Source organism: Stegostoma tigrinum, chromosome 33, assembly GCF_030684315.1.
Source record: "Stegostoma tigrinum isolate sSteTig4 chromosome 33, sSteTig4.hap1, whole genome shotgun sequence".
Taxonomy (NCBI): domain Eukaryota; kingdom Metazoa; phylum Chordata; class Chondrichthyes; order Orectolobiformes; family Stegostomatidae; genus Stegostoma; species Stegostoma tigrinum.
The window spans coordinates 12004895-12018729 of NC_081386.1; positions in this window are offsets into that span (position 1 = coordinate 12004895).

A 13835-nucleotide genomic window follows, 5' to 3' on the forward strand; every position below is an offset into this window, starting at 1 on the left:
AAACAATGTGATACACATCCACGTTATACTCCTCCAATACTGTTTGACATATGCATTTTGGGCAACATGAAATGTTGATCATAGATGATCTGAAGCCCATGACATCATTAAGATACCAAAAAAACACTAATCTCAGGTTCCTAAACTCTTTCTGGCTGGACACACCCCTCAACGTGTTACCAAATGAATGCAAGGATGGAAGAGACCTAGCATTTAGGTTTTTATTTCTTTAAAAATTAACTTGCTTATCAAAGTGCTCCTTTGCAATGCACAAGGACACCTTGAGCCTCTCCTGTCCAGGCATCAGCTCTCACCTCACCACCCCCGCCCCAACATCACTCCACACCAAGGCCTGTGGCACAATTTAGTACCAGGAATTATTGCCTTCATCACCTGGTGGTGAGCTCCAAAGGCATCATTCCATCTTGGATGTTTATTGGTGTTCTGATCATAATTCTGTAACTAAAGAACTTTGAGTGTCAAGTAAACATCCTCACCACAAAGACTGCAGCGATTCAAGAAGGAAGACCACCATACACGTTTATAAGCACATTAACAACAATGTGGAGAGAATCTGCTTTGCTGTTGCAGTTATAATTGCAAGTTAATGCACAGAAGAAAAGACAGGTCCAAGATCTCACATTTTCCCTCTGGTTTCTACATCATTGTCATGGGGATTGAAATGGAAGCAGCATTGATTCATATAAATAAAACTCAGAATTAAAATGGCCTGGGCCTCATGATATGTCAAAGATGAGCCTCTAGCTCACTTTTTCTCTTCATGAGACTTGTTCTTTTTTTCAATTCACTGATATGATGTGGGCATTATTGACTGGCCAGCACATATTGCCCATCCCCAGCTGCTCTTCAGAAGGTAGTGGTGAGCTGCTTTCTTAAACTGTTGCAGTCCATGAGCTGTAGGTTGGCTCACAATGCACTTAGGGAAGGTATTTGGGGTTTTTGACCCAGCAACGTGAAAAAGCAGTATAACACCATTTGGAGCTGGAGGAATACAGCCCCACACAGTAAAAGAGCAGTGATATATTTCCAAGTCAGAATGAAGAGTGGCTTGGAGGAAAACTTGCAGGTGGCAGTGTTATGTATCATTTGATTGTATTATTTTGGATGGAAGTGACTGCGAATTTGGAAGGTACTGTTGAAGGCTCTTTGTTGAACTTCTGCAGTGCATATTGGATATGGTACTCATTGCTGCTACTGAGGGGAACAGATTCTTATGGACATGGTATCCATCAAGAGATCTACTCTGTCCTTGATAACATCAAGCTCCTTGTGTATTGGCGGCGCTGCATTCCATCACTCTCCTGACTTGTGTTTGTAAATTGTAGATAGGCTTTGGGGAGTCAAGAGGGAAGTTACATACTACAGTATTTCTAGTCTCTGACCTGCTCTTGTGGCCATTGTGTTTATATGATCAGTCCAGAATTTTCAGTTAAGGATGTTGAGAGTGGAGATTCAGTGATGGTAAAGCCATCTAATATCAAGGCCTGGCAGTTAAACTCTTGGTCTGCAATGAAAACACATGCAAAAATACAGCTCAATCCCACTCCATGTCTGCTAGCACTTTCAATAATGGAACCAACCACTGGCTAACATCATGTGAATAGTAGCCAGCACAATTTCCCCCATTCAGGAGTGCCTGCTCACCTCTGTCCCAGATTGTTCAGCCCATTGTCATGTAAGATAGAAGGAAGTGGATCACTAAAACTAGTACCATCTTTTTGCATGATATGAGAGTCCTGGTTAAATAGTCAGTCATGTGTGCAAGCTAGAAGATGTTGATGTTTGTGCATGAGGTTTTAGTGGAGCACATACATGTTCGGCATCCATCCTGGATTGTTTGTGGTCAAGTGAAGAAGACAGGTGAATCTACTAATGGCTGAGGTTACTGGTATAGTTTTTAAGATATGGCAACTAAAAGTGTGCTCACTGGCCTTCACCATTCACACAAAGATGTTTCATACCTTGCGGCATTGCATCCAGATTCTTTGGACTGGACTCCTAGCATAGATCACAACACTATCTGCTCCCACTACCTTTTGACAAATTATCTGGAAGGTCTCCTGGCCAATCATGAATAAAGAGCATCTCTCCTCCTTTCCACCTCTTTTATCAAGACCTCCAGTAGTATCTGAAAGTCTTGGAGCTCTCTCTTTCTTATGTTGTACTATCCTTCCATGATTTCAAAGCCCTCCAGGCTTGCTTCCTGCATGACTCCCAGAACATATTCCAGCCCCAACACACCTTTGCTTTAAAAGAGAAGATGTTGTGTGAAGCCAGCGAACAATAGGATGAACACTGCTTACACACAACCACTCCAATACACGTGGATATGTAATAGTGCCTGTATTTCAGTGAATGGGCATGAGTTAACCCTACACTGCAATTGCCACACTCCTTTACATGATCCCTTTAATTAAGCTCCTGCCTCAAATAACTGTGTTTTTAGGAGCTAACTGTGTGTAGATTGGCTGTTATTCTTCTTACATTACAATGGCAACTACTCTTCACAAAGTATTTTCTTGGTTGTAAATTGTCATTGTCATCCAAATGTCATAACCTGTCTTGTAAATGCAAATATTTCCTTTCATCATTTCTGGTGATTTCTACTATTCCATACCGTGGAACAAAATTGTAACAGTTGGTCATTTTGTTAGATCTCATGAACAGGGAATAACTTCACAAATGCACTTACTAAGTAACGACACAAAGTGCAAAAGGAATATTTTCATCTTGGTATATTCAGTTGATAAAAGATAAAGAATAGCTTAGTCAGTTGGTCATATAGTTTATGATGCAGAGTAACATCAAGTGTGGCTTTAATTCCCACACTGGTTGAAGTTACTGTGAAGCTTTCTCCTTTTCAACCTCTCCCCTTGCCTGAGGCATGCTAACCCTCAGGTTAAACCTCCATCAGTCATTTCCCTCTAATGGGAGAGCAGCCCTATTGTCTGCAAGGAATATGGCAATGTTACCTTTTATATTCAATTGATATATCATAAATTTGAGCTTTTTCAACACGAATTTTCATGTACAGCATATAAGAATATTCTTTAGTAAACCAGTACAGCCCAAAAATGCAGGGTTAAAATGCTTTATTGCCTTTGGAAAATAGAATCTACATGTGAAAGACACAATAAATCAAGGAAAACCGAATATTCTTGATTTGTGGCAATCCTGAGACCTGTAATGCATTCTATTGTGGCTTGCTTGTGAAGAAGGTTATCATGGGGAAGAATCAGATCCATAATCTAGCACAAAAAAAATGCTGGGTGTGGAAGATCTGAAATGAAAACAAAGTGCTGGTGAAACTCAGCAGGTCTAGCAGTATGTGTGGGGAGAAGACAGTTAACATTTTGAGTCCAGTCCACAGACGTCTTCACCTGGCTCCAATCATTGCTTTCTGTCTGGACCCTTCTTTCTTGCCTTTTACCCGCACTTGACTTGTTCATTGAGGACTGTTGATGTGACATTGGGTGCCCTAATTTCTTTACACGTCTGCTCACCCATGCAAAGCTATCTCCCTCCCACTCCGTGCTCCAAAACCCAAGCCTGACTTTGTCACCAAGCCTGCTGACAAGGCTGTTGTCTGGTGCAGTGACCTCTACTATGCAGAGGCTGAGAATCAACTCTCCGGCACCTTATTCTTTTCCCCCTGGACCACGACCCCACTACCAAACACGACGGCCGCTTATGTCCATGTCTGCCACCAATCTCATCTCATCTGTGTTCACCCCTGGCCGCCTCTGTAAGATCGAACAAAAGACCCCAGCATTATAACATATGAACAAAACCCTGGATTTTTTGGTGAGAGCCCTGGACTTTCAAAACTTTTAAAAGAGGCAGTTGGTCTAAGTTCTGTGGGAAATACACAACACAGCTGGCAAAACAGAAATCTTGCTGTCTATGACTATTGTTCAGCCTGGAATACCAATTTACACCTCATGTCTAAAAGAACAACCAACTGAAACCAAAAGACTCTTGCCCGAGACAGTTTTTACACCTCAGGTTACACAACACAGACTGAGATAGTTAGAACTACTGATGCTGGAGTTAGAGATAACACAGCGTGGAGCCGGAGGAACACAGCAGGCGAGGCAGCATCAGAGGAGCAGGAAAGTTGATGTTTCGGGTCAGGACCCTTCTTCAGAAGAACTTCCCGAAGAAGGGTCCTGACCCAGAATGTCAGCTTTCCTGCTCCTCTAATGCTGCCTGGCCTACTGTGTTCCTCCAGCTCCACCCTGTATATATAAAACAGACAGTTTGGGGCTGACAGAATTACAGGCATTTAATCTCAATCAAAACCCATTCACACATACTCAAACCATCAAAAAACCGATTAACTCCAGAAAAGAACGTCAAGAACTCAACAAAAACTATAGATTTGAGTGAAGATAACAGGGCTCATGGTCAGTATAAGTGAGAGCCCTGAACTCACCTGAGTGTGGCCATTTTCAACAACAAGCTTCTGCATGATCAACTTCTCCGCAAGCTTCTTTGCTCAACAAGCAGCTTCTGAAGCAAGGCCCAAGAGAAGCCGAATCGAGAGGCCAAACTGAGAACCGGGAACAGGGGAGCCGAACCAAGGGCTTCAACTGAACAAAAGACATCGGGGAGGGGGGGAGCCAACAGAGAACCCGAACGAGAGCTTCCAAACCTGGACCTTTCCGAACCAAGAACAGCAATGGCAAGTACCTCAACAAACAATCACGATTATCAGAACTAAAACCCAATAACATAAAGCAACAACAAACTCGACCAATGCCACAAGTCCTCAGACACAACTTTCTGAGGTGAAAACTGGGCTCGCCAAGCCAGCAAAAGTAAAGAAAACCAGGTACTTAACTGATAGATCCAACGTGCACCTAACCCCATCAGTGGACTCAGCCTAAACAGAAAGGCCCACGCGGCCCGTAGAGTCCATCCAGGCTCCCAGTGCAGTAAGCAGGGACGGCCAGTTGTGCTTGAAAATTGCATTCTGAGTGGTGAGCATAAACGCCCAAGACCCCAAAGATCCGACCTAGCTAGCAGGGAGGGGAAGGAAGGCGACAACAGTGCAGTGGGACCCTATTAGTAAGAACTCTGATTAAGAGTCTAAAATTAAACACTGTTGTTTTCTGTGTGTCAGTAAGATAGTGTCTAAAAGTGATAATCCAATAAATAGCGTGTTTTATTATTTTCCTGTTCTCCTGTATTTTGATTGCGTTAATTTCCTTGATTTATTGCAACACCCTCTGAAATTTCCATGTTTTATCTCAGTGGTTAGCCACTGCTGCCTCACAGTGCTAGGTACCTGGGTTTGCTTCCACCCTCAGGTGGCTGTCTGTGTGGAGTTTGCACATTCTCCCTGTGTCTGTGTAGGTTTCCTTCGGTTGTTCTGGTTGCCTCACACTGTCCAAAGATATGCAGGTTAGGTGGATTGTCCAGGCTAAATTGCCCATAGTGTCCAGGGATGAGTAAATTAGGTGGATTTGACATGGGAAATGCCAGGGTGAAGGGAAAGGGTAGGGGAATGGGTCTGGGCGGGATATTTTTCTTAGGGGTGATGTGGACTTGGTGGGCCAAATGGCCTGTTTCCACACTGTAGGGATTCTATTATTCCACTCTACTGTGATTGACAGGGGTGCCTTTACTAGCCTATCGCCTTCACTTCTGCCCTCACCCATCTCCTCCCTCCTACAACACCAACTGCGTACCTCTGGTCATCTCTTACCACCCCACCAGCCTCTGTATCTTCAAAAAAAAAGTTTTGATGAAGAGTCACCAGACTTGAAATATTAACTTTCCTTTCTTCCCATTATTTTCCAACAATTTCTGTTTTCATTTTATCATCTAACTTTGTGGGCTGATGTCTTCAAGAACAAAAGTAGGATGAAAGACTAGAAAGAGAATAGGTCACTACTAATGCATTCAACCTATAAGATTATTCTTTGTGTAAAATGGTTTCACAATTTTAAGACGCCACGTCATCGTACTTTTCCTGAAACTGTATCAGGCAGGATGTTGACGTGGAGTAACTTGGAATTCAGAAAGATGATAAGTGCTGAAAGCAATGTTTATAGATCAGAGAAGACTAGCAGTCCAGTGTGCAAGTGAATATAATATTCCTGAGAGATGTTTGAATGGAAAACTAGTTTGCAATTAAATCACTGCATAATTTAGAGTATCTCCCGGAACATCAGTAAAGCAATGCTCTGAACATTATAAAGTATGTAAAAAGCTACCAGAGTCTCCGTAAAATTGACCATTGTAAAGGCCGACCTACCTCAGCAGCTATTATTTTCTTACTTTCAGCGGCTATATTGTCATGCGGATGTAGTGATATTGAAAAAATGTCACTGAGTCATTACAATGATTAAGAAAAAGGTATTGACAATGTATCAGAAAATTTAAGACTTAATTCACTTTCTGTTACCCTTTCTTAAAAAATTCAAAGTCATAAAGGACTCTCATTAATATTGGTAGCATTTTGTTTCTGTCCAAGCCTCTGTCGACATCTTTTGGCAATAATTTTCTTGACGTGAACGAATGATGAAAGTGTTAGGTTTACTGGCTAAAATAAACAAAGAAGCTAAACTAAATTAGCTGCTCTTTTTCTTATGACAGCAACTACACTTTACAAGTATTACATTGCCTGGCCTGAGATTATGAAAGATACTACACTAATCTTAAAATTAGAAAAACAAATTAAAGCCATCCACACTTCAAAGTCCTTTCTTCAGATTAAACCAATTCCTTGGAATCTCATGTTTTCCAAGTAGAACTCTGAAGATATTTCATTTAAGTAAAGACAATGTGAAGTGGCAGAAGTAAATGACAAACTGTTAAAGCTGATGATAATTCTGTACAACAAATTGCTTTAAAGAAGGCTCTGAACATAAATTTTGACACGCTACATGTAAGGTTGAAATGCTTAATGACTTAACTCATGTTGCTACACTTGGAGATGTCGACTTTTGAATGAACGGGTGACTGTAAAAATGCACGAGGCATTATTCAAGGAAAAGCAACAGCAATAGTATCTAAAATTTATGTTGTGCCTTTAATGTAATAAAATCACACTGAGGTTCTTCGCAGGAGCATTTTAAAACATCATGCTCTGTAAAGAGACACTGGGGCAGACGAGCAAACATCCATGTGACTTTCACAAAAGCCATTTCAAAAGTGAAGCAGGCTGGAAAAGTGACCGGGGGTATATTAAAACTTGGAGTTCTAGAATTGATGTACATGGACTTGGGGGATAAACATACGTTCAAGAGTTTTAGATAATAAACAAAAGAACTGCAGATGCTGTAAATCAGAAATGCAAAGGAAGGGTCACTCACGCTGAAACGTTCACTCTGATTTGTCTCCAAAGATGCTGCCAGACCTGCTGAGTTTTCATTCAAGAATTTTAGAGTGGAAAGGGAAGGTTTGAAACGGGAGTGCAGTTTGTAATGACAGTGGGCACAAGGTTCGGTTTTATATGAACAGCAAATTTACCAACGGAGAGGGACAATATCTGATGAAACAAAACTGTTGACAACATTAGTTAACATGGCAACTGACTTTAATTACTTTAAGAACTGTGTAGGTTTAAGAACTGCATATATTAATGAGCAAAAATGAGTTCCCATGAGTGAAACTGCCTGTCCAAATGCTTCGTGCAGTAGAAGCAAGCTAGCTAGAAGTTGCATACATAGTCATTTATAATGGTAAATTGTAATCTGAATTGTTCAATAAATCCATATGAGATTTTCAAGTGCCCTGAAACTACACTACTTACCTTTATTATTTATCAGCAACACAGGAAATACTACAGGAAGTGGGAGGAGAAGTAGATCATCCAGATTAGGAATGAGGGAGCAGGAGGTGGGTCTTGTGAGAAACATGAGTATATAAAGGGAGCTAGAGGAAAAGTTAGGACAATTGGGAGGGTGACAATGATGGGAGACAATATCTTCAGAGAAATAAAAGCAAAAAAGCTGTGCTAAAGAAGAGTCATATCATATTCAAAATATTAATACTGATTTTCTCTCCACAGCTACTGCCTGACCTGCTGAGGTTCTCCAGCATTCTGTCATTGTTTCATGTTTAGAAGAACTTTGGCTCAATTTTCTTGTGGAAAGGTGGGGCGTGGCGCAGAGACTGCCATTTGTATTGATCTTGGTGACATGGAAGTCCATGAGTACCTCACTTATTGCTGTAGGGAAGGGATTAGGAGCTAGGGGAGGTAAGGAAGAGGGTTTGCAATAGAGAAAAGGGATGAATCATTTCATTCCAGGATGATCCTGGAATAATGAGCAGTTTTAGTGGATGAGAACAGGCTCAATCCTACTTTTGTTAGTCCAGTCAGACCTGGCAAAGAATGGCTGAACCAGTTGTCCACTTAATCATTTTCGTCTCCATCCCTTGAATTTAAGTTGTAGAAATGAGGGCCACATTAGGAGGAATTGCCATAGTGAGACAGAGTACTAATTTTATTTCAAGTTTTGGCAAAGATCTGTAGCTTAGACTGAAGGTGAGGATGCTGACTTGCTCGCGGAGCTGGCTTGTTTTGTGCAGACATTTCGTCACCATATGAGGTGACACCATCAATGGAGCTTCTGATGAAGCGATGTTATTCTACTCTGCTTGGAATTTATACTGTCCGGTCTGTAACGGTGAATAGTGTCATTTTTGGTTTTGATCTGTGTGGTTTGTATATGGGGTCCAATGCTATCTATCAGTTGATGGAAGCATGAATGGAGAACCATTCTAGGAATTCCCGTGCATGTCTATGTTTGGCTTTGGGCTACTGTATGGCTAATTTATCCCTGTTAAATTGATGGCCTTCAATGTCTGAATGTATAGATATTAAGGAGAGTTCATTATGCCGTTTTGCTGCTAGCTGTTGTTCCTGCATTCTGAAGGCTAATTTCCTTCCTGTTTCTCCAATGTAATGCTTGTGGCAATTGTTGCATGGTATTTTATAAACCATGTTGGTCCTATTCTATTCAATCTATGAATAGGACAAACACTTACAAGAATTAAAGACCCCATTCACAAAACATGCAGAACGAACATGGTTTACAAAATCCCATTCAATGACTGCCACAAATATGACATTGAAGAGACACGAAGGGAACTAGCCATCAGAATATACGTGAACATCCATTAGGCGGAAAACGTCACGACAAACTCTCCTTAATATCTGTACATTCAAACAATGAAGGCCATCAGTTTAACAGGGACAAAGTAACCATATTAGCCCAAGCCAAACATAGACATGCATGGTAATTCCTTGAGGGCATGGTTCTCCACCCATATTTGAATCAACAAACATATAGAATTGGACCCCATTTAAAAACCCACACAGATCAAAACAGAAAATGATATGAGATCAGAGACAATGGGAACTGTAGACACAAGAGAATTCGAGATAACAAAGTGTGGGGCTGGATGAACACAGCAGGCCAAGCTGCATCTTAGGGCCACAAAAGCTGACGTTTCGGGCCTAGACCCTTCATCAGAAAAGGGGAATGTGGAGAGGATTCTGAAATATTTAGGAAGAGAGGGGGTGTCAGACTGAAGATGGATAGAGGAGAAGATAGGTGGAGAGGAGAGTATGGGTGGGGAGGTAGGGAGGGAATAGGTCAGTCTGGGGAGGACGGACATGTCAAGGGGGCGGGATGAGGCTAGTAGGTAGGAAATGGAGGTTTGCTTCTCCTCCCCCCAATGGACAAGACAGTATAAATTCCAAGTGAAGTAGAATAACATCACTTCGTTGGTGGCTTCACTGATGATGTCACCTAGCATGGTGACAAAACGCTTGAACAAAACCAAGCCAGCTCAGCGAGCAAGTCAACAATGCCACTAATTTTATTTGTGACAAGGCTATCAATATTGAGCTAGGGGTGCAATGAGCAAATCAGTAACTGCAGATCAATGGCAGAGAAGCTTCAGAAAGTCATGGACAATAATTATCCCTCAATTAAAATATATTACAGCAAACTTTGATTTAACCAGCACCTTATGAGCTGGCATTCTAGATAAACTGGCAAAAATTATACACCTCAAATACGCGAAGTTTACTGTATTATTGGGCCCAGTTATTAGCTTTTAATTTATTTACCTCAATGTAAAAAGACTCGTTCAATCGAAAGGCCACATGAAATATCAACAGTTGGTTTCAATTTTGAGTCAATTTATCCTCAAAGTTGGTAATCTACCATAATGTCTGAATAGTCAGTTGATGGTGTGAGTGAGAAGGATCTCTGCTGGTAAGTGTTTTTTTTTATGTAAGGCAAAGTTTCATTATTATTTAAGTGATTTATGCTGTAAATAAAGTATAACAGTGATGTGTATTCCCCCTACCTGATGTTTCTATTACTTAGTGTGTGTTTTTACATCGATCATGTGAACTTCTTGATTATCCAGAATATTTGATCAGCCAGCACACTCCTGGTCCCTTTGCTGCTGCATAAGATGTTTGCTGTATCTGTTTTCATATCACAATGCTGCTCATGGACTCTTGCTGGGCACAAACTGGCAATTCCTTACATGATAACACTGATTACAGTTATAAAGAGCTTCTTCATTTTCTGTGACCCTTCTAAGGTCCTGATAGGTGCCATCAAAATACAAGTAAATTTTTAATTTTCTTAAAATCATAATAACATTCTCAAAAACCTAGAATCTTCCAAGCATAGAGAAATGTGATAAATGTGGCGTATATCAGAGAGAAAAAAAGTTTGAAATAAGACAAGTTGGCCCCACTAATCTCATGCCTGTACACTCATTCTCCCATTACAACATCCAGCTGTAGTTTGAAAGCAGAAAAATGTTTTGGCTCCCTGACTGGTAGATTATTCAAATCATTTATCAAAAGCAGTTCCTCCTAACCTGGCAAAATCTGCAGCTCCCTGATGTTTTAAGAATATTTTTGTTTTGTCTTTCCCTTTATCATTTACCTTTGCTGCTTTTCTCTTCAATATTGATTAGAATGGGCAAAAGAATGGAGGAGGGGAATGAGAGGTATGTACATTTGGACTGTTGACTGCATGGCTGGGCATGGAGCCATAAGGAAATGCAGGAGAGGCAAGTGATTTCCATTAAACTGAACTCCTGTCACTTCAGCTGCAGGGTGTGCATTCTTAGGACTGGATTGGCTCTCTCTATCATTCTCATTCTTGGAATGTTTTAGTTGAATCAATAAGGCCAAAACCTTTTTTAGAATGTCTGATCCTACTCCAGCAGCTATAACTGCAAGCTGGCCCTCTTCAGGTGCTGACGTTTATAGACTCATAGAATGCCTACATTATGGAAAGAGGCTGTTTGGCGCCTCAAGTCTGCACCAACCCTCTGAAGAGATCCCATCCAGACCCAGCACCCCCCAACCCTATCTCGTAACCCTGCATTTTGCATGGCTAATCCATCTAACCTGTATATCCCTGGACACCATGGGACAATTTAACATGGCCAATCTACCTAACCTGCATACCTTTGGACTTTGGATATTCTTACAACCTTTAAAGGAAGATGTGATTTGTAAAACACTGGTAGAAATTAATATTAGGCAGTATCAGTAAGCAGATGATATTGCACTGACCCTCTGCCCCGCAGATATTTCTGCCCCGCAGATATTAAAGCAGTTAACTTCAATAGAGCTAAAAATCAGATGGGGCAGCATGCTAGATGGCCAAAGCATTGGGCAGCGGAGACAGAACATAGAACATAGAACATAGAACATTACAGCACAGTACAGGCCCTTCGGCCCTCGATGTTGTGCCGACCTGTCATACCGATCTCAAGCCCATCTAACTTACACTATTCCACTATGTCCATATGCTTATCCAATGACGACTTAAATGTACCTAAAGTTGGCGAATCTACTACCGTTGCAGGCAAAGCGTTCCATTCCCTTACTACTCTCTGAGTAAAGAAACTACCTCTGACATCTGTCCTATATCTTTCACCCCTCAGTTTAAAGCTATGCCCCCTCGTGCTCGCCGTCACCATCCTAGGAAAAAGGCTCTCCCTATCCACCCTATCTAACCCTCTGATTATTTTATATGTTTCAATTAAGTCACCTCTCAACCTTCTTCTCTCTAATGAAAATAGCCTCAAGTCCCTCAGCCTTTCCTCGTAAGACCTTCCCTCCATACCAGGCAACATCCTAGTAAATCTCCTCTGCACCCTTTCCAAAGCTTCCACATCCTTCTTATAATGCGGTGACCAGAACTGTACACAATACTCCAAGTGCGGCCGCACCAGAGTTTTGTACAGCTTCACCATAACCTCTTGCTTCCGGAACTCGATCCCTCTATTAATAAAAGATGATGGTGAAATGGTAATCTCATTGATCGAATAATTGAGCAGCTTAGACAAAATACTCTGTGACATGCGTTCAAATCCCATCGCCAAACTGGTTGTGTTTATATTCAACTTTAGAAAGAAATTGGAACCAAATGTTGGCCTCAGTAGTGGTGACCATGACAAGCCCACCGATGGTTGTGAAAAAGCATCTAGTTCATCAATGTATTTTATGTAAGGAAATGTATTGACTTTATCTGATTCGAGACCCACAATGTGTTTGACACAACTACTCTCCACAACACTGAAAGAAATAGGAAGCAGAATAGGCTGTTCAAGTTCACCCCTTGAACTTGTACCATCAATCAATAGGATTAGTCTGAACTGACACACTCATGTCCACTTTCTTGCATTTTCCCCTTAACCCTTGAGTCCTCTACTGATCAAGAATCTATCAATTGTAGCTTTAAGTATACACAAGGACTTTGTCCCAACATATCTCTGTGGTAAGAAGTTCCAAAGGCTCACAAGACTCTGGGAGAAGAAATTCCTCCTCAACACAGTCTGAAATTGGCAGCCTTTTACTCTCAAGGCCAGTTGGAGTTTGGCAACAAGTATCAGTGATATCCGCATTCCATGGAATAAAAAAATCCCTCCCAAATTCAAATTCTATCCTTTGTCTTCCCCTATTTGTACAGATTTGACGAGACCCAGATTATTGGATGATAAATTAGGCTTTTATATGTTGATTCTAAACTGTATGTGGTAACAATCTCTTTCTCCCATCCGTTTGTTGGAGGCAAGAAGTGAGTGACTGAAAAGAAATGGACAGAGATCTCACCAAATGTATACAGTTCCTGTGGGAACAAGCAGACACTGAGAAGTTGAACAATGCTATCAACAATCAAGCAACATATTTCCGATAATTGGCTAGATATTTCATCTGCCCTACCTGAGTGATTCACTCTGTTTCAATCTTCCAAGGTAAAAAGCCATGCAGAATGATATAGCCAGGCAGTGTGTTCCTCAAGTGGTGCAGGTGGACAGCAAAGATGCACGGTTGGTTTTCTGCAGAACTATTGGTGAAGAATATGGAGGATACTGCTACAACTGCCCATGTGTTCTTGAGAAAAGACAGGGCTTCTAAACTGGGCTCAGAGATAATGGGAACTACAGATGCTGGAGAATCCAGGATAACAAAGTGTGGGGCTGGATGAACACAGCAGGCCAAGCAGCATTTCAGGAGCACAAAAGTGGACGTTTCGGGCCTAGACCCTTCATCAGAAAACTTCTGTATTCATCCAGCCCCACACTTTGTTATCTTCCAAACTGGGCTCCAATTTGTCAAGCTGTGGAGATTTTGATTTCATCGAGCATATCGGTTGCTGCTAATGGATATAAAGCATCTTTCTTCACATTTCTGTGCCAGTTTTTCCATTCTTTTTTTTAACCATTCTGTAGTTAGGTCAAGGAGATGAGTCCTTCAAATGAGCTGATTTTTTTTTCCGGAAAATTGGAGCTAGATGGGAAATACCACAGTTTGG